General features: G+C 43.6%; 1 long non-coding RNA gene across 1 annotated transcript; it reads right to left on the reverse strand.

The window, feature by feature from the left end:
- Positions 1-352: 352 nt before the first annotated feature.
- Positions 353-9,340, reverse strand: LOC119328788. Its single transcript, XR_005159156.1, has 3 exons — positions 9,266-9,340; positions 9,049-9,197; positions 353-421 (listed from the first exon to the last, which is right to left on the reverse strand). It is a non-coding gene; the product is annotated as an uncharacterized LOC119328788 (long non-coding RNA).
- Between the last annotated feature and the right edge of the window lie 12,737 nt (positions 9,341-22,077).

Here is a 22,077-nt window from a genome sequence, read left to right on the forward strand (position 1 = left end):
TACCCTAACCATGTTTGTCATGATCTATTTCAGCTCGTCATTTTCATTTCATTCTATGAAATAGTAATTGTGTATGAAATATTGTTTCAATCAATTTTTTTGTTATTCAGAAAAACACGATTACTTTTTACTCTGAGAAGGTCTTTTTTAGATTGGAAGTTTAATCTGTAATAAAGATAATTAGGAAAATAGTAAATGAAATGTATGAAACCTAGAACGTGTAAATTATGAATATGGATATTACCATGTCATGCTGCATATATTCGAGGATAGTGTCTGTCATGAAGGCACTATCTTCTTGTATTCCAATGCTGCCATCTCGTTTAAATAGTCAGGTAACAAATGGACTCTCAAAATATACTTTATTATCATTCTGAAGATGTATTTGGTCATTTATACAACATATATATGCATTGATCACCTATAATTACGAATTAAAAAATACATTACTAATTGATATTAGTGATTAGAAACTTTTTCCTGTTTGAGTAAGGGTACTTACTGTTGGGGAACGTAGTAATTTCAAAAAATTTCCTACGCACACGCAAGATCATGGTGATGCATAGCAACAAGAGGGGGAGAGTGTGATCTACGTACACTTGTAGATCGACAACGGAAGCGTATGGTTGATGTAGTCGTACGTCTCTACGGCCCGACCGATCAAGCACCGAAACTACGGCACCTCCGAGTTCTAGCACACGTTCAGCTCGATGACGATCCCCGGACTCCGATCCAGCAAAGTGTCAGGGAAGAGTTCCGTCAGCACGACGGCGTGGTGACGATCTTGATGTACTACCGTCGCAGGGCTTCGCCTAAGTAGCGCTACAATATTATCGAGGACTATGGTGGAAGGGGGCACCGCACACGGCTAAGAATATGATCACGTGGATCAACTTGTGTGTCTAGGGGTGCCCCTTGCCTCCGTATATAAAGGATCCAAGGGGGGGTGCGGCTGGCCCTAGTAGGAGGCGCGCAGGAGGAGTCCTACTCCTACCGGGAGTAGGACTCCCCTCCCTTTCCTTGTCCAAGTAGGAGAGGGGGAAGGAGAGAAGGAAAAGGGGGGGCGCCGCCCCTCCCTCCTTGTCCAATTCGGACTAGGGGGAGAGGGGGCGCGCGGCCTGCCCTGGCAGCCCCTTCCTCTTCTCCACTTTAGGCCCATGAGGCCCATTAACCCCCCGGGGGTTCCGGTAACCCCCTGGTGCTCCGGTTTTATCCAAAACTTCCCCGGAACACTTCCGGTGTCCGAATATAGCCGTCCAATATATCAATCTTTATGTCTCGACCATTTAGAGACTCATCATCATGTCCGTGATCACATCCGGGACTCCGAACTAACTTCGGTACATCAAAACTCATAAACTCATAATATAACTGTCATCGAAACCTTAAGCGTGCGGACCCTACGGGTTCGAGAACAATGTAGACATGACCGAGACTCGTCTCCGGTCAATAACCAATAGCGGAACCTGGATGCTCATATTGGCTCCTACATATTCTACGAAGATCTTTTATCGGTCAGACCGCATAACAACATACGTTGTTCCCTTTGTCATCGGTATGTTACTTGCCTGAGATTCGATCGTCGGTATCCCATACCTAGTTCAATCTCGTTACCGGCAAGTCTCTTTACTCGTTCCATAATACATCATCTCACAACTAACTCATTAGTTGCAATGCTTGCAAGGCTTATGTGATGTGTATTACCGAGAGGGCCCAGAGATACCTCTTCGACAATCGGAGTGACAAATCCTAATCTCGAAATACGCCAACCCAACATGTACCTTTGGAGACACCTGTAGAGCACCTTTATAATCACCCATTTACGTTGTGACGTTTGGTAGCACACAAAGTGTTCCTCCGGCAAACTGGAGTTGCATAATCTCATAGTCATAGGAACATGTATAAGTCATGAAGAAAGCAATAGCAACATACTAAACGATCGGGTGCTAAGCTAATGGAATGGGTCATGTCAATCAGATCATTCACGTAATGATGTGATCCCGTTAATCAAATAACAACTCTTTGTTCATGGTTAGGAAACATAACCATCTTTGATTAACGAGCTAGTCAAGTAGAGGCATACTAGTGACACTCTGTTTGTCTATGTATTCACACATGTATTATGTTTCCGGTTAATACAATTCTAGCATGAATAATAAACATTTATCATGATATAAGGAAATAAATAATAACTTTAATATTGCCTCTAGGGCATATTTCCTTCAGTCTCCCACTTGCACTAGAGTCAATAATCTAGATCACATCACCATGTGATTAACATCGATAGTTCACATCATCATGTGATTAACACCCATAGTTCACATCGCCATGTGACCAACACCTAAAGGGTTTACTAGATTCAGTAATCTAGTTCACATCGCTATGTGATTAACACCCAAAGAGTACTAAGGTGTGATCATGTTTTGCTTGTGAGAGAATTTTAGTCAACGGGTCTGCCATATTCAGATCCGTATGTATTTTGCAAATATCTATGTCAACAATGCTCTGCACGGAGCTACTCTAGCTAATTGCTCCCACTTTCAATATGTATCCAGATTGAGACTTAAAGTTATCTAGATCAGTGTCAAAACTTGCATCGATGTAACTCTTTACGACGAACCTTTTGTCACCTCCATAATCGAGAAACATATCCTTATTCCACTAAGGATAATTTTGACCGCTGTCCAGTGATCTGCTCCTAGATCACTATTGTACTCCCTTGCCAAAATCAGTGTAGGGTATACAATAGATCTGGTACACAGCATGGCATACTTTATAGAACCTATGGCTGAGGTATAGGGAATGACTTTCATTCTCTTTCTATCTTCTGCCATGGTCGGGCTTTGAGTCTTACTCAATTTCACACCTTGTAACATAGGCAAGAAACTCTTTCTTTGACTGTTCCATTTTGAACTACTTCAAAATCTTGTCAAGGTATGTATTTATTGAAAAACCTTATCAAGCGTCTTGATCTATCTCTATAGATCTTGATGCTCAATATGTAAGCAACTTCACCGAGGTCTTTCTTTGAAAAACTCCTTTCAAATACTCCTTTATGCTTTGCAGAATAATTCTACATTATTTCTGATTAGTAATATGTCATCCACATATAATATCATAAATGCTACAGAGCTCCCACTCACTTTCTTGTAAATACAGGCTTCTCCAAAAGTCTATATAAAACCAAATGCTTTGATCACACTATCAAAGCGTTTATTCCACCGAGAGGCTTGCACCAGTCCATAAATGGATCGCTGGAGCTTGCACACTTTGTTAGCTCCCTTTGGATCGACAAAACCTTCTGGTTGCATCATATACAACTCTTCTTCCAGAAATCCATTCAGGAATGTAGTTTTGACATCCATCTGCCAAATTTCATAATCATAAAATGCGGCAATTGCTAACATGATTTGGACAGACTTAAGCATCACTACGGGTGAGAAGGTCTCATCATAGTCAATCCCTTGAACTTGCCAAAAACCTTTTGCGACAAGTCGAGCTTTGTAGACAGTAATATTACCGTCAGCATCGGTCTTCTTCTTGAAGATCCATTTATTCTCAATTGCTTGCCGATCATCGGGCAAGTCAACCAAAGTCCATACTTTGTGCTCATACATGGATCCCATCTCAGATTTCATGGCCTCAAGCCATTTTGCGGAATCTGGGCTCACCATCGCTTCTTCATAGTTCACAAGTTTGTCATGGTCTAGTAACATGACTTCCAGAATAGGATTACCGTACCACTCTGGTGCGGATCTCACTCTGGTTTACCTACGAGATTCGGTAGTAACTTGATCTGAAGTTACATGATCATTATCATTAGCTTCCTCACTAATTGGTGTAGTAGTCACAAGAACAGATTTCTGTGATGAACTACTTTCCAGTAAGGGAGATGGTACAATTACCTTATCAAGTTTTCTACTTTCCTCCCACTCACTTCTTTCGAGAGAAACTCCTTCTCCAGAAAGTTTCCGAATTTAGCAACAAAAGTCTTGCCTTCGGATCTGTGATAGAAGGTGTATCCAATAGTTTCCTTTGGATATCCTATGAAGACACATTTCTCCGATTTGGGTTCGAGCTTATCAGGTTGAACCTTTTTCACATAAGCATCGCAGCCCCAAACTTTCAGAAACGACAACTTTGGTTTCTTGCCAAACCACAGTTCATAAGGCGTCGTCTCAACGGATTTTGATGGTGCCCTTTTAAACGTGAATGCAGCTGTCTTTAATGCATAACCCCAAAACAATAGTGGTAGATCGGTAAGAGACATCATAGGTTGCACCATATCTAATAAAGTACGGTTATGACGTTCGGACACACCATTATGCTGTGGTGTTCCAGGTGGCATGAGTAGTGAAACTATTTCACATTGTTTTAACTGAAGACCAAACTCATAACTCAAATACTCTTCTCCACGATCAGATCGTAGAAACTTTATTTTCTTGTTACGATGATTTTTCACTTCGCTCTGAAATTCTTTGAACTTTTCAAATGTTTCGGACTTATGTTTCATCAAGTAGATATACTCATCTCTGCTCAAATCATCTATGAGGATCAGAAAATAATGATACCTGTCGTGAGTCTCAATATTCATCGGACAACATACATCAGTATGTATGATTTCCAACAAATTTGTTGCTTGCTCCATTGTTCCGAAGAATGGAGTCTTAGTCATCTTGCCCATGAGGCATGGTTCGCAAGCATCAACCTATTCATAATCAAGTGATTCCAAAAGCCCATCAGCATGGAGTTTCTTCATGCGCTTTACGCCAATATGACCTAAACAGCAGTGCCACAAATAATTTGCACTATCATTATTAAGTTTGCATCTTTTGGTTTCAATATTATGATTATGTGTTATTACTACGATCGAGATCCAACGAACTATTTTCATTGGGTGTGTAACCATATAAGGTTTTATTCATGTAAACAGAACAACAATTTATTCTCTTACTTCAATGAATAACCGTATTACAATAAACATGATCAAATCATATTCATGCTCAACGCAAACACCAAATAACACTTATTTAGGTTCAACACTAATCCCAAAAGTATAGGGAGTGTGCGATGATGATCATATCAATCTTGGAACCACTTCCAACACACATCGTCACTTCACCCTTAACTAGTCTCTGTTTATTCTGCAACTCCCGTTTCGAGTTACTAATCTTAGCAACTGAACTAGTATCTATTACTGAGGGGTTGCTATAAACACTAGTAAAGTACACATCAATAACATGTATATCACATATACCTTTGTTCACCTTGCCATCCTTCTTATCCGCCAAATACTTGGGGCAGTTCCGCTTCCAGTGACCAGTCTGCTTGCAGTAGAAGCACTCAGTTTCAAGCTTAGGTCCAGGTTTGGGTTTCTTCTCTTGAGCGGCAACTTGCTTGCCGTTCTTCTTGAAGTTCCCCTTCTTCCCTTTGCCCTTTTCTTGAAACCAGTGGTCTTTTCAACCATCAACACTTAATGTTTTTCTTGATTTCTACCTTCGTTGATTTCAGCATCGCGAAGAGCTTGGCAGTTGTTTCCGTTATCCCTTGCATATTATAGTTCATCACGAAGTTCTACTAACTTGGTGATGGTGACTAGAGAATTCTGTCAATCACTATCTTATCTGGAAGATTAACTCCCACTTGATTCAAGCGATTGTAGTACCCAGACAATCTGAGCACATGCTCACTAGTTGAGCGATTCTCCTCCATCTTTTAGCTATAGAACTTGTTGGAGACTTCATATCTCTCAACTCGGGTATTTGCTTGAAATATTAACTTCAACTCCTGGAACATCTCATATGGTCCATGACGTTCAAAACGTCTTTGAAGTCCCTATTCTAAGCCATTTAAGTATGGTGCACTAAACTATCAAGTAGTCATCATATTGAGCTAGCCAAACGTTCATAAAGTCTGCATCTGCTCCTGCAATAGGTCTGTCACCTAGCGGTGCATCAAGGACATAATTCTTCTGTGTAGCAATGAGGATAAACCTCATATCACGGATCCAATCCGCATCATTGCTACTAACATCTTTCAACACAATTTTCTCTAGGAACATATCAAAATAAACACAGGGAAGCAACAACATGAGCTATTGATCTATAACATAATTTGCAAAGTACTACCAGGACTAAGTTCATGATAAATTTAAGTTCAATTTAATCATATTACTTAAGAACTCCCACTTAGATAGACATCCCTCTAATCCTCTAAGTGATTACGTTATCCAAATCAACTAAACCATGTCCGATCATCACGTGAGATGGAGTAGTTTCATTGGTGAACATCTCTATGTTGATCATATCTACTATATGATTCACGCTCGACCTTTCGGTCTCCGTGTTCCGAGGCCATATCTGTATATGCTTGGCTCGTGAAGTATAACCTGAGTATTCCGCATGTGCAACTATTTTGCACCCATTGTATTTGAACGTAGAGCCTATCACACCCGATCATCACGTGGTGTCTCAGCACGAAGAACTTTCGCAACGGTGCATACTCAGGGAGAACACTTCTTGATAATTAGTGAGAGATGATCTTATAATGCTACCGTCAATCAAAGCAAGATAAGATGCATAAAAGATAAACATCACATGCAATCAATATAAGTGATATGATATGCCCATCATCATCTTGTGCTTGTGATCTCCATCTTTGAAGCACCATCGTGATCACCATCGTCACCGGCGCGACACCTTGATCTCCATCATAGCATCGTTTTCGTCTCGCCAATCTTATGCTTTCACGACTATCGCTACCGCTTAGTGATAAAGTAAAGCATTACAGCGCGATTGCATTGCATACAATAAAGCGACAACCATATGGCTCCTGCCAGTTGCCGATAACTCGGTTACAAAACATGATCATCTCATACAATAAAATTTAGCATCATGTCTTGACCATATCACATCACAACATGCCCTGCAAAAACAAGTTAGACGTCCTCTACTTTGTTGTTGCAAGTTTTACGTGGCTGCTACGGGCTTAAGCAAGAACCAATCTTACCTACGCATCAAAACCACAACGATAGTTTGTCAAGTTGGTGTTATTTTAACCTTCGCAAGGACCAGGCGTAGCCACACTGGGTTCAACTAAAGTTGGAGAAACTGTCACCCGCAAGCCACCTATGTGCAAAGCACGTCGGGAGAACCGGTCTCGCGTAAGCGTACGCGTAATGTCGGTCGGGGCGCTTCGTCCAACAATACCGCCGAACCAAAGTATGACATGCTGGTAAGCAGTATGACTTATATCGCCCACAACTCACTTGTGTTCTACTCGTGCATGTAACATCAACATATAAAACCTAGGCTCGGATGCCACTGTTGGGGAACGTAGTAATTTCAAAAATTTCCTACGCACACGCAAGATCATGGTGATGCATAGCAACGAAGGGGGAGAGTGTGATCTACGTACCCTTGTAGATCAACAATAGAAGTGTATGGTTGATGTAGTCGTACGTCTCTACGGCCCGACCGATCAAGCACCGAAACTACGGCACCTCCGAGTTCTAGCACACGTTCAGCTCGATGACGATCCCCGGACTCCGATCCAGCAAAGTGTCGGGGAAGAGTTCCGTCAGCACGACGGCGTGGTGACGATCTTGATGTACTACCGTCGCAGGGCTTTGCCTAAGCACCGCTACAATATTATCGAGGACTATGGTGGAAGGGGGCACCGCACACGGCTAAGAATATGATCACGTGGATCAACTTGTGTGTCTAGGGGTGCCCCTTGCCTCCGTATATAAAGGATCCAAGGGGGGTGCGACCGGCCCTAGTAGGAGGCGCGCAGGAGGAGTCCTACTCCTACCGGGAGTAGGACTCCCCTCCCTTTCCTTGTCCAAGTAGGAGAGGGGGAAGGAGAGAAGGAAAAGGGGGGGGCGCCGCCCCTCCCTCCTTGTCCAATTCAACTAGGGGGAGAGGGGGCGCGCGGCCTGCCCTGGCAGCCCCTTCCTCTTCTCCACTTTAGGCCCATGAGGCCCATTAACCCCCTGGGGGGTTTCGGTAACCCCCTGGTGCTCCGGTTTTATCCGAAACTTCCCCGGAACACTTCCGGTGTCCGAATATAGCCGTCCAATATATCAATCTTTATGCCTCGACCATTTCGAGACTCCTCGTCATGTCCGTGATCACATCCAGGACTCCGAACTAACTTCGGTACATCAAAACTCATAAACTCATAATATAACTGTCATCGAAACCTTAAGCGTGCGGACCCTACGGGTTCGAGAACAATGTAGACATGACCGAGACTCGTCTCCAGTCAATAACCAATAGCGGAACCTGGATGCTCATATTGGCTCCTACATATTCTACGAAGATCTTTTATCGGTCAGACCGCATAACAACATACGTTGTTCCCTTTGTCATCGGTATGTTACTTGCCCGAGATTCGATCGTCGGTATCCCATACCTAGTTCAATCTCGTTACCGGCAAGTCTCTTTACTCGTTCCGTAATACATCATCTCACAACTAACCATTAGTTGCAATGCTTGCAAGGCTTATGTGATGTGTATTACCGAGAGGGCCCAGAGATACCTCTCCGACAATCGAAGTGACAAATCCTAATCTCGAAATACGCCAACCCAACATGTACCTTTGGAGACACCTGTAGAGCACCTTTATAATCACCCATTTATGTTGTGACATTTGGTAGCACACAAAGTGTTCCTCCGGCAAACTGGAGTTGCATAATCTCATAGTCATAGGAACATGTATAAGTCATGAAGAAAGCAATAGCAACATACTAAACGATCGGGTGCTAAGCTAATGGAATGGGTCATGTCAATCAGATCATTCACCTAATGATGTGATCCCGTTAATCAAATAACAACTCTTTGTTCATGGTTAGGAAACATAACCATCTTTGATTAACGAGCTAGTCAAGTAGAGGCATACTAGTGACACTTTGTTTGTCTATGTATTCACACATGTATTATGTTTCCGATTAATACAATTCTAGCATGAATAATAAACATTTATCATGATATAAGGAAATAAATAATAACTTTAATATTGCCTCTAGGGAATATTTCCTTCACTTACATCATCATTTACCCACTCTTTTTCATCTAGCAGGCACATCAATTGATGTTGCAAGACAGAACTTCCATCTATCTGAACCAGCAATTGTTTTCTCAAAGATGATTCTATTGCTATATGAGCACATAGATCATGGTCGGTCAATGTATAGTCTGCAGAAAATCAAATAATTTAAGAATATATTGTATACGAAAGCACACATAATAAATTAAAAAAATACCTTGTGGGAGATAATCATATGTCTCATCAACTTTGATCTCTTTGTGTGAATCTGGTTCCTCAACATCATGCAATGGAAAAACACGAGATATTGTCGAGCTAGATGGGGATGGAGGTGATGGTAGTGTATCATGATTCATCTGATTATCTGATTCCAACACAATCGACTCAAAACACTCTAAACATGGAGAAGATGTTTTCATAGTTGGTGACATAGGTGATGGTTCCAGAACACCTGATTCAAAAATTTATGCCTTTTTGGAAGGTCGGTTATCAAAATCCTCTGCAATGTTCGGTTTAGTGATGTCATCTATTTTCTGCAATCACAACAAAAATAAAATGTAAACCTCCAACCGTTAGATCAGTTGAAATAGAGGTAGTACATCATAGTGAGTTTACAGTTGGGATGCTATTACATAAAGTAGATTCCAAACACTCAGAAACTGGATTAGATGTTGACATAGTTAGTGGCTCCAGAACACCTGATTCAGAATATATTTTTTATTTTTTCGAAGGTCGGTTGTCAAAATTGTAAGTGCATCTAGTGCAACCCCTAGTTGGTTTTGGAGTATTGGCGACAAACCTGGTTGAGGGACTAATGTGTTTGTGAGAACTGCAGGATAACACAGGTAGAAGTCCCTCATTGATTCCATTTTCCTACCAAAGATGACCCTTAAAAATGTATGAAGACATTGAAGTCAAAGGTGGTATGTGAAGACATTCACATTGAAGACTATGAAAAAAGAAGAACCGCGTGAAGACTATGGAGCACGAAGACTTAGTTGTTTCGTCGTTCTATTTCTTCTTTGTTGGGTCATAGGAACCACCATACTGTTAAGTGGGGTCCAAGTGAACCAGTCAGAATGACTGAAGTGATGCTTAACCAAAATCCTATGTCTTCGAGCGAAGACAATGAGAGCAAATCTTATCCAGAGCTGGATAAGTCAGCTTTGCTTGTAGTCCAAGTAAAGTTGCCGTGTGTGTGTGAAATCTGACCGTTGGAACACGTGTCAGTTCCTTAGTGACCCAGGGTCATTTCGGACAAATCAGGTCGGGTTGCCTAGTGGCTATAAATAGCCCACCCCCTACAACCATAAATGGTTGGCTGCTCAGAGTTAGTGCATGGCTTTTGTCATTTGAGAGCAACCCACCTCGAAGTCTTTGAGAGAGAAATCCTTGCGAGGACAAAGCCCTAAACACCCAGAGCCAAAGAGTGTTAGGCATCACTTAAGTGTTCTTGTCTGTGTGATCTGAAGACTTATTACACTTGAGGACTGTGAATCCTCCAGCCGGTTAGGCGTCGCGTTCTAAGCATCCAAGAGTCATTGTGGATCGCTGGTGAACGAAGTCTGTGAAGGTTTGGAAGTCTACCTTGAAGACTTACCAGAGTAATTGGGCGAGGACTGGGTGTCCTTAGCTCAAGGGGAATAAGGTGAAGACGCGGTCTTCTGAGTTGAATCTCAGCCTCCCTAACCAGACGTATAGTTTTCACAGCAACTGGAACTGGTCCAACAAATCATTGTCTTCAACAAGCCACTGGTTCTATCCTTCCCATCTCTTTATTTGTAGATTGGTCCTTGTGAAGTCATTGCCTGTTTGCATTATCTATTTTTCTTCACTGTGTGACTACTTGTTCTGATTGGCTTCATACTATCTTCCATCATGATCTATACTGCCTAGCTGCTATTAGTCTTTGTGCTTTCATTTCATTGAATACTTGACTATGGCTTGCTTAGTGTAGCCTACCTTCCACTGCATGGTAATAGGTTTATTTCTATCGTTTGTCTTTGAAACTTCCATGTTTTGAAGACTTTCATAAAAATCACCTATTCACCCCCCTCTAGTCGATCACTAGCACTTTCAATTGGTTTCAGAGCAAGGTACTCCCTTGTTCTGTGTGATTCGGTTTAACCACCTGGCGTTTTAGCTATATCGACTGCAGGGATAATCAAAGTCTCTGCTGCGTGCCCAGTCTTCGATGGAACTGAATATCCCTACTGGAAGAATAAGATGCGCATGCATCTTAAAGCCATTGATGTCGACCTCTAGTATGTCGTCAAGAATGGCGTCCCCAAGGCTGGTGAAGGTGTCACCGCTGCTGATGTCAAGAAGTTCGTTCAACTGGATTCCGCTGCCAAGAACATTGTCTGTGGTCATCTAACCAAAGGACAGTATGGCCGTGTGAGTGCTCTGGAAACATCCAAGCTAGTCTGGGACTGGCTCTCTAAGGTCAACGAAGGCGTCTCAACCCAGAGAGATCAAAGAATCAGTGTCGTTCGCAACCTCTTCAACCGCTTCAAGAGAAACGACAATGAGAATGTTCAGCTCACGTTTGATCGACTCACTAACATCACAAATGAGCTTCAAGCCCTCGGCGCTACTGAGATCACCAAGCATGAAGTCGTCAAGACACTCCTGAGATCACTTGACAGCTCGTTTGACACCCTAGCCCTAATGATTCAAGAATGCCCTGACTTCAAGACACTCGATCCGTCTGACATACTTGAAAGGCTCAACACACATGAGTTTCAGCTTTATGAGAAAAGAGATATCTACGGTCCCAACTATGGGCGAACTCGTGCTTTGAAGGAAAAAGTTGTTTCCTCATCTGAAGAAGACTCTGATTGCAGTTCTGATGATCCTGAAGACATTGGAAAGGAGCTTGCTATGCTTGTGAAGAAGTTCCAGAAATTCACCAAGAACAAAGGCTTCAGAAAGTCCTCACAATCTAGCTCAAGGAATGATGAAGCTTCTGTTCACGACTACAAGAAGAGAACATGCCACAAGTGCAAGAAACCTGGCCACTACATCTCTGAGTGTCCGCAGTGGGACAATGAGAACAAGAAGAAGAAGAAGAGCAAGGAATATGATTCTCACGACAAGAAGAAGAAGAAGAAATACTCAAAGTCTTCTTCCAAGTCTTCATCAAAGTCTTCATCACACAAGAAGAGCTCATCTGGCAAGGCTCGTGCGTTTGTTGGCAAGGAAATGGATTCAGAGGAGGAGTCTGCTTCTGAGGAGGCGGAGGTGGAGTCGGAGGAGGAGTCCGATTCTGGCATTGCAAGTCTGGCTACGGCCTACGTTGCCAAGTCCATCTTCAACATTGAAGACAATGACTCCATCACCGACGCCGATGCTAATAACCAGGACGATTCCGCTCCCACCTACTGCTTCATGGCACGCGGTGCCAAGGTAAACTCACGCACTACTCACTATCAAACATCCAGTGAAGATGACTCTGATTGTGGTTCCAAACCTAGCTACAAAACACTTGCTAAAATTGCAACTGAACAACAGAAAGCTATGGAACATATTCAAAAACTGTTAGACAAAAGCGATGACCTGTTAGACGCTGAAATGACTCGATCTCAGTCCTTAATTGAAGACATAAAAAATCTTCACGTTAAGTATGAGGAACTTGAAAGTCATCATGAAACGCTCTCAACAACTCATGAAAATCTTTCCTATGATTATCTTCAAAGGAAGCAAGATCTTGAGAAATTGAGAGCGGCTCATGAAGATCTTCAAAAGGAAAACGAGTCACTTCGTGCCAAATAGATCAGTTCCGCTCAGGAAGGATTTGAACCACCATGTCTTAAATGCATTGAGTGTGACAATGCTACTTCTGTTGCTGGATGTTCTACTGCTCCTACTGTTGCAATATCTTCAACTGTTGATGTGGTAACTAACCCCTCTACTGAGGATGCCACTGTTATTGCTGATGAAAATGCTAGGTTGAAGACATTGCTTGAAACAGGGATGTACAAAAGTCTCAAAGGGCATCAGACACTATGTGATGTCCTCAAAAGGCAGATCCTGAACCGAAACCCTAGGAAAGAGGGTGTAAGGTTCGAAAGGAAAATGAATGTTGATGGCTCTTACTGGAAACCTGAGCAGTACCCCAAAACCACATGGGTTGCTGCAAAGGAACCTTCAGTGGATCCATCCACCCTATCTGGCTTCACTTGTGCTAATCCCATTGTTATTGATGAATCCTTTGATGCAAACTATAAACTGTTTAATAATCAGAATGGTGAAGTGTTTTCCAGGTATATTGGTATTAACTGTAGGAATGGGCCACCTATGAAGAAAGTCTGGGTGCCGAAAAGGTGTCTGGAGAGTCTTCCTGTGAATGTCATCATGACACCACAAGTGAAGAAGACAAACCCCAGACCACAGGCTTCATATGGTCCAAAGGCTTCATATAGACAGAGGACTCACCTGAGACGCACTAACGCAAATATTTTGCAGGGAAACCACACTCAGGCCTATGAATATGAGCGCATTTCATCAAACCGCCATGTTCATAAGACCAAGAACTACTCTGCTTATTCTTATGAGTACTATTGCCCCCCTGCAAGACTATTTGCTAGGGCTTCAAAGCCAAAGTTCTCAGATGCTGCACTTAGACTCATTGCTTCGAAGCCACCCTTGAAGATGTGGGTGGCTAACAAAGCTTAACTCTCTTTTGTAGGGAAGGGTCTCCAACCGAAAATCAAATTCGTCTGAAGCTATTGTTGGGGACCTTAAACATCTTGTAGGGCGCAAGATCAAATGCCCAAATGGTCTTATTATGTATTTTGTTCCTGGGTTGATTGCTAGTTGCCCTATCAGTCCTAACCTCGATCAAAGCTTTCATAATCCACTTGCTCGTCAAATGTTTATGCTTCACAATTCTCTTCGTGAAGCCTATCCCCCTAACTGCACTGTAGGGTATGACACCAGCTGCTTCAGAATGGATTATTGATAGTGGGTGTACTAATCACATGACTGGCAAGCGAAGTCTTCTCATGGACTCAACTTTACATCCATCTGACAAGAGTCACATCACATTTGTTGATACTGGTAAAAGCAAGGTATTGGGTCTAGGTAGAGTTGCAATCTCAAGGGATCAACACATGGATAAAGTGATGCTTGTTTAATCCCTTGGTTTCAACTTAATGTTTGTCTCAATGCTTTGTGATTTAAACATGATTGTGATATTTGGAAAATATCGTTGCCTTGTTCTAATGGAATCTGACAAGTCTCTAGTCTTTGAAGGGTATCGGAAAGATGATTTGTACGTGGTAGATTTCTCAGCAGGACCACAGCTTGCCGTATGTCTTCTAGCAAAAACTTCAGAATGCTGGCTCTGGCATCGGAGGCTAGGGCATGCTAGCATGAGGAACTTGCACACTCTTGCAAAGAAGAAACATGTCATAGGCATCGAGGGCGTCAAGTTCAAGAAGGATCACCTATGCGGTGCTTGTGAAGCTGGAAATATGACGAGGGCCAAGCATCCCTCGAAGACAATCATGACAACGAATCAACCCTTCGAACTGCTACACATGGACCTCTTCGGTCCCACTCACTACTCAACTCTTACTACTACTGCTTGTCTTTATGGCTTCGTTATTGTTGATGATTATTCAAGATATACATGGGTGCATATAATCCTCTACAAGACTGAAGTGCAGGATGTCTTCAGACGCTTCTCCAATCGAGCCATGAAGAACTATGGCGTCAAGATCAAGCACATCAGAAGTGACAATGGCACTGAATTCAAGAACACTGGCCTCGACACTTATCTTGATACTTTGGGCATCACTCATGAGTTCTCAGCTCCATACACGCCGCAACAGAATGGCATCGTGGAACGCAAGAACACAACACTTATTGAGATGGCCCAGACGATGCTCGATGAATACAAGACTCCAAGAAAGTTCTGGCCTGAAGCCATTGATACTGCATGCCATATTATCAACCGTGTTTATCTTCACAAGCTTCTTAACAAAACATCCTGTGAGCTCCTCACTGGTAAGAAGCCAAATGTCAGTTACTTCAGAGTATTTGGTGCCAGGTGCTGGATCAAGGATCCATATCACACTTCAAAATTAGCACCGAAAGCACATGAAGGTTTTATGCTTGGATACGGAAAGGATTCGTACTCCTACAGAGTCTTCAACCTCTTTCACTATAAAGTGGTTGAAACTATGGATGTGTGGTTCGATGAGACTAACGGCTCGCACAGAGAGCACCTGCCAAATGTGCTAGATGAAGTTCCATCCAGTGAATCCATCAAGCTTATGGGAACTGGAGAAATCATACCGTCTGAAGCTCAGCCCTGAAGAGGAACTCGTCATCTCTGCACCTGATCAACCTGAAGACAATGCTCAGCCTGAAGACAATCCTTCTAAGGATGACAATGATCAGCAAGAGCAAAATCTTCGTCATGTTCATCCTCATGCTGCAAATGAAGTACAGATTGGGAGAATAATTGACAGCATCAATGCACCTGGTCCACTCACTCGTTCAAGGGCAACACAACTAGCAAATTTCTGTGGACACTTCGCATTCATCTCAATATCTGAACCCAAGAAAGTTCATGAAGCCTTCATGGAGCCTGAATGAATTCAAGCAATGCAAGAAGAGCTTCAACAATTTGAGCTGAATAATGTATGGGAACTGGTCAAGCGTCCTGATCCTCGTAAGCACAATATCATAGGCACTAAATGGATATATCGCAACAAGCAAGATGAGCATGGTCAAGTTGTCAGAAATAAAGCTCATCTCGTTGCTCAAGGATACACTCAAGTTGAAGGAATTGACTTCGATGAAACATTTGCTCCTGTGGCTAGGATTCAAGCTATACGCATACTGTTGGCCTATGCAAATCATCATAACATTCTTCTGTATCAAATGGATGTGAAGAGCGCTTTTCTCAATGGCAAGATTGCATAAGAAGTGTATGTCGCACAACCGCCTGGCTTTGAAGATCCAAAACATCTTGACATGGTTTATAAGCTCAACAAGGCACTGTATGGCCTCAAACAAGCCCCTCGTGCTTGGTATGACACACTCAAGGACTTCCTGAAGAGCAAAGGCTTCAAACCTGGTTCTTTGGATCCCACACTCTTCACGAAGACATATGATGGCGAACTGTTTGTGTGCCAAATATATGTGGATGACATTATCTTCAGTTGCACCAACCAGAAATACAGTGATGAGTTTGGATATATGATGCAAGAGCAATATCAGATGTCCATGATGGGTGAACTGAAGTTCTTCCTTGGTCTTCAAATACGACAGCAACGCAACGGCATCTTCATATATCAAGAGAAATACCTCAAAGACTGCCTGAAGAAGTTTGGAATGCAAGACTGCAATGCCAGCTAAACACCATCTGGGTCCCGACGACAATGGTAAAGAGTTCGATCAAAAGGTATACCGCTCCATGACTGGTTCTTTGCTTTATTTATGTGCATCTAGGCCAGATATCATGCTTAGTGTTTGCATGTGTGCCCGATTCCAAGCGGCACCAAAGGAATCGCATCACTTAGCTATGAAGTGAATTCTTCGATATTTGGCTCACACCCCAACACTAGGATTATGGTATCCAAAGGGCTCAGAGTTTGATCTAGTTGGATTCTCAGATGCTGATTATGCCGATGACAAGGTGGATCGCAAGTCTACATCAGGCACATGTCACTTTCTGGGACGATCACTTGTATGTTGGTCTTCAAAGAAGCAGAACTGTGTATCTCTCTCCACTGCTGAATCTGAATACATTGCTGCTGGATCTTGCTGCGCTCAGCTTCTATGGATGAAGCAAACACTCAAAGACTATGGCATTCATCTGAAGCACGTTCCACTGTACTACGACAATGAAAGCGCCATCAAGATTGCAAACAACCCAGTTCAGCACTCGAAGACAAAGCACATTGAAATTCATCATCACTTTCTCAGAGATCATGTCATGAAGGAAGATATTGATATCATACACGTCATCACTGAAGAGCAACTGGCAGATATCTTCACAAAGCCCTTGGATGAGAAGAGGTTTTGCAAGTTACGGTGTGAGCTAAATATCTTGGAATCCTCAAATGTTCTGTGATCAAGCACACATCCCAACACTTATGCATGTTGATGACTTAGATGTGCAACACACAAAGTAAAGTATGTCTTCAATCAATGAAGACTTACATTCTGAGTGTGAATACATTAGCGTGGAATTTAACTTCGGAGCGCCACGATAATTGTGCATCGTGTCTGGGTCTAATACTACCTATATGGTGGGTAACGCCACCACCAAATTCTTCCCTTAGAAGTGTTTTTCACATGGCGTTACATTTGCAAAGTCTCCACATTTTGTTTGTCTTCAATGTTAACATGGCCTCATGTTTATCTTCAATTTAGTTTCTATCCTCTACATCATTCACTTATAGCTATGTCTTCACGTTGAATCTTTTGAACTAAGTGAATGTGATCAGACCCTAACCTTTCTATGCTCTTGTCTCAAGTCTATCTATCCAAATCATATGCATTCTATTGAAACTGTCAAATGTCTTTGATGTGTCCTTGTCAGCAGGAGATACAGAGACAAACATTAAATGCGCTTTTAAATGCTCAATCCTTTTGCCTGAAACCCGGAGAATTGGGAACGACCACCCGACAATCCAGGCGTGCGTGGGAACGTGGAACAACCTCCAATTTGTTGCATGATCGCCACGTGTCCTTCAGATGTGAACCGCCAGGGGCACCTGCGTAATAACGTTGTGTCGTCCCTGTCTCTATAAATTCACGCCTCACCCAGTCATTATCTCTTCTTCCACTCTCGCACAAACCCTAGCGCCACCGCTAGCACTCGACGACATCGGCGACGAAGCGCTTAGCTGTCGTGACCTCACCGATGACGTCCTCACGCCGGCCGCGGACATCGTCTTCTCCGCCGTAGCCATAGGTGTCCTCCATCGCCAAGTTAGGGCACGGAAGATCAAACTGCTCGGCCTCCTCTCCCACTCCGTCTAGTAGTTCCCCGTGTGGTAAATAAAACCTCCTTTTTACAGTCTTTTTGATCCGATAGATTCATCTTTTTCAACCACAAGTGGTTTCTATTCTCACAAGTTGGATCTATCTCATTCTGCATCTCATAGCATGCCTAGTATGTTCACTTATGCTTCACAAAGTACTTAGATTCCTCACTTGTACTTATTCGTGGATTCGTACAAATCTGGAACCAACTCTCTACATATGAGTGAATGTCTTCGCACTATGAGGTCAATGTCCTCTAAACTGATTTATCTTCAAAATCTTCTGAGAATGCATATGACCTCTTCCCCTTCCCTCGCACCTTTAATGCTATCACAGGTACATGTCCGTGGGAGAATCCCTTCGTTCTCATAGTCTACATTCATTTGCAGAGTTCTTACAACATCATATAAATTCTCATGAAGCCGGTTCTTGTCTGACCAGTAGACGGAAGACTTTGACAGTGTTGAAGCCTTTCAGTCTAAACTTCATGGAAACAGAGAAGTCTGCAAGGAAGGGTGGCAGACAGCGCCGTGGAAACACCTCAAGAGATTTGCCTCCTGACCTCTATGAGCTGTACAAGACCGATCCAGAGGAGGACTACAATCAGCGGAAAACCCAAATCCAATGGATTCGAAGATATTGGGCAGAACAATGGTACAAGTACAGGTTCGTGACCCAGGAATATGCTGAGAAGAATGCCATCAAGCGACCCTGGGGAGACATCTTATACAAAAACCTTCAATCCAGGTCATGAGCTGAAGCCATTGAACAAGGCTTCTATCCTTGCATGGTCCGTGGACCACAGCCTGCAGATGCAGACCCATCTTGATTACTATGGTGCCGTGACGACAATCTGTTCAAGCACAACTTCCAGTTTGCCAAGAACTCGGCGAAAGAAAACAAGAAGTCGCGGGGATTAGACTTCAATCCAGGCCCCTCTGCTCCTCGTGCTGACGGCACACGCGAAGCTGAACCCAATCTGGTTGGGCCCTTCTATAACTTAGAAGGTCTCATCACTCACATAAAGGTTCAAGGGGCAGTCGTGGATCAACCTGGAGACGACGCTGATTCTGACGAAGCGCCTGCACCACCGAAGCCAAAGAAGCTGAAGAAACCTAAAGCTTCGAAGCCTTCCCCTCCACCAAAGGTTTCACGGGAGAAGCCTCTGGCCACTGCACCTCCTGAAGACAGTGTGCAGTCTGAAGATCTTTCATGCATCTCCAAGCCCGCCAAAGTGAAGAAGCCCATGCAACCCACTGGTCAAGCACTGACCCCTGCTGCTATTTTGCAAAATGAAAATGACACCATTCATTTGTCCAGTGACGACGATCTTGGCGATGACGCTCTTGAGCAGTTGATCAAGAGCAAGCAAGAGGCGGAAATCTTCAATGACCTCCCTCTCTTTGATGTGGAAATCTTAAACAAGTTTATTGATGAGTGCTTTGACAGCCCAAATGTCAGCTTTGATGATCTTTAGCTTCCTATTGGCCTCAGCGTCGCCTTCCACGGAGCCATTGCTCCTAAGCTGGCTCTAGCTCAGAAAATTGTTGAGCTGAAGCATAAGATGGATTATGAAAAGGCTTAGTTCAAGAAGCACATGCCAAGCTCAATGTTGAAGACATTCAAAACTTCAAGGTCATGATGCATGAGCTCAAGGAAGCATTCCACAAGAAACGCGAAGAAGCCAAAGGTTCTCGTGAGCGCATGAAGGATCTTGTTGCCAAATGTGTTCAAGGATACAATGAAGCTGAAAAGTGCAAGGCTTTGGGGCAACCAGGCATCGATCCTAGAATGGCTGCCAAGAAGAAGAAGAAGCCAGTTGTGGCAGAACCAGAAGCATCAAGGCAGGAAGAACCTCGCATTGTCTTCCCAGCCAGTATGACAGGCTCGAAGCCTAAGGTCCCCACAGTGGCTTCTGAACTCAAGAAAACAAGGGCAGCTGAAGCCGAAGCCAGAAAACACAAGACCAAAGCCACCATTGATGATGCTCCCCCAACCAAGAAACGGAAAACCAAGAAGAGAGATCGGGCTGCTCCCACAGAGCCCCTTGATGTCGAGCCAATCTCCGTGGCTCGTCCTGCGTCCGAACATCGAGAGCGCTAGTTGATAGTTCATGAGCCTGCTTCCACAGAGACTCCTGAAACTGAAGACAATCCAGCTGTTGACCCCACCGCAGCTGAAGACATTGGTCCTCATGACAATGTTGAAGATGATGAAGTCCTTCCTCAGATCGAGCGCAATTTGGTATCATCGCCTATGCTCATGCACTGCGAGCTCATCAGCATTGGTCGTCCTCTGACGCCAACTGCTCAGGATGCATCATGGGCTGATCATCCACAACAACAAGACACCCCAAGTGCTCCCCAACCACAAGATGGTGATGACTTTGAGGCCCAGCCGACTCCATCTCCACAAGCGTCGCCAGCATTCCGCAAGCTTTGCAAAGGATCAAGGCCCCAAGTCCCTCCAACTATGAACGTCTCTGAGTCTGAAGCCAAAACGGCTGAAGATATTTCGGCTGCATCAGCTGATGAAGAAGAAGAACCAAGAGTTGATGTAGAAAGAGTTGCTACACCCCCGTCCCACCAAGATGCTATTCTTGAGGAAAACATGTCCGACCCTCCAGCTCCTGAAGTGGAGGTTAACAATACTGCGGCGGCCACCAACATCAACACTGAAGCCAATGACGTTGTCATGGCTGAAGCTAATGTGGCGCCTGAAGCTAATGTGGTGCCAGAAGTGCATGCACCTGAAGCCACTGCAGCGCCCGAAGCCAATACTGAAGCACCTGAAGCCAATGTGGCCCCTGAAGCCCATGTCAATGACAATGCCAATTAATGCTCCTGTACCCCCTCCAAGACCTCATACAATTGAGCTGGCATTTGATTGTGGTCAGCCTGTTATGGTCCGATGGCCCATTCTGGTTCCTCCACCTACTGTGGGTCCACAATTTGACTATCATGTCGAGCACAGACCTCAAGTCCAGAAGCCCAAGCCAAGACTCCCAAGATTCCCAGGCACTGCAACTTCACTTGGGGTCTTCAATGTGAATGGCTTCGTGGCACATAACACCTTCTTCAACAGTGCCAAGAACCCTTACACCAAACCTCGCATTTCATCGGATCGGTTCTGGAGCTATCAGCAGCGCAGCTACTATTCCTGTGTCTTATACAATCAAGGGTGCATATTTCCCATATGCGTCTTGACACTGAAGCTCTAGCTGGCCTGCCCTGTCTAGAAGAAGCGTTGGATTGCTTCAGAGATGTTGGACTCCTGCAATTTGTCACAGACAAGGAACACTGGAATGAAGAGCTTCTGTTACAGTTCTATGCAACTCTTCACATTCGAGGCTACAACAGGGATCCAAAGACTTGAGTCCTTGAGTGGATGACAGGCAATGTCCATCATGAAGCCAAAGCTCTTGATATCATTGAACTCATAGGCCTGCCCACTCCTGGTGAATACTATGAACCAGGTTGTCAACAACACCATAATGCTTTGGAGAGCATTTTTCAGAAGCCAGAACCCAACATGAGCCAAATGTTGAGCATGATGAAGCCGTTGCCTCACGACGCTGACTACCCATCTGAATTCTTTGTTGAAGACCTAGAGTATCTTCCTTGCACCATTTATCATATCATCAGAAAAACTCTATGGCCTGTCAAAGTACATTCATCTGTAGCGAAGCTTGAAGGAGAAATGAAGACTTTGGTTTTCTATATCTTCAATGGCATCAGCTTCAATGCTCAAGACTTTTTCATCAGACAATTGGCTGCATCTGGCTCCGACATTTTTGGGTTGAAGTTCTATGCTCCATGGGTCATGCGTCTTATCAAGCTTCACTCTGCCTTCAACTATCAGCCGTCTGCACGCAATCATCTTGTATTCTTGCCAGAGGTTGATCTGTTTGTTGAAGCTATTTACCCAGAGCCTGCTAAGGATCCTGTCGTGGGTTTGTCATGGCAGATGTCCTTGTGAAAGGACTTAGTCGTGGAGCCATCGCTACGGGTTAGCTCAAAGGGG

The sequence above is a fragment of the Triticum dicoccoides genome, chromosome 7A (genome assembly GCF_002162155.2).
Source record: "Triticum dicoccoides isolate Atlit2015 ecotype Zavitan chromosome 7A, WEW_v2.0, whole genome shotgun sequence".
In the NCBI taxonomy this organism is placed as follows: Eukaryota; Viridiplantae; Streptophyta; class Magnoliopsida; order Poales; family Poaceae; genus Triticum; species Triticum dicoccoides.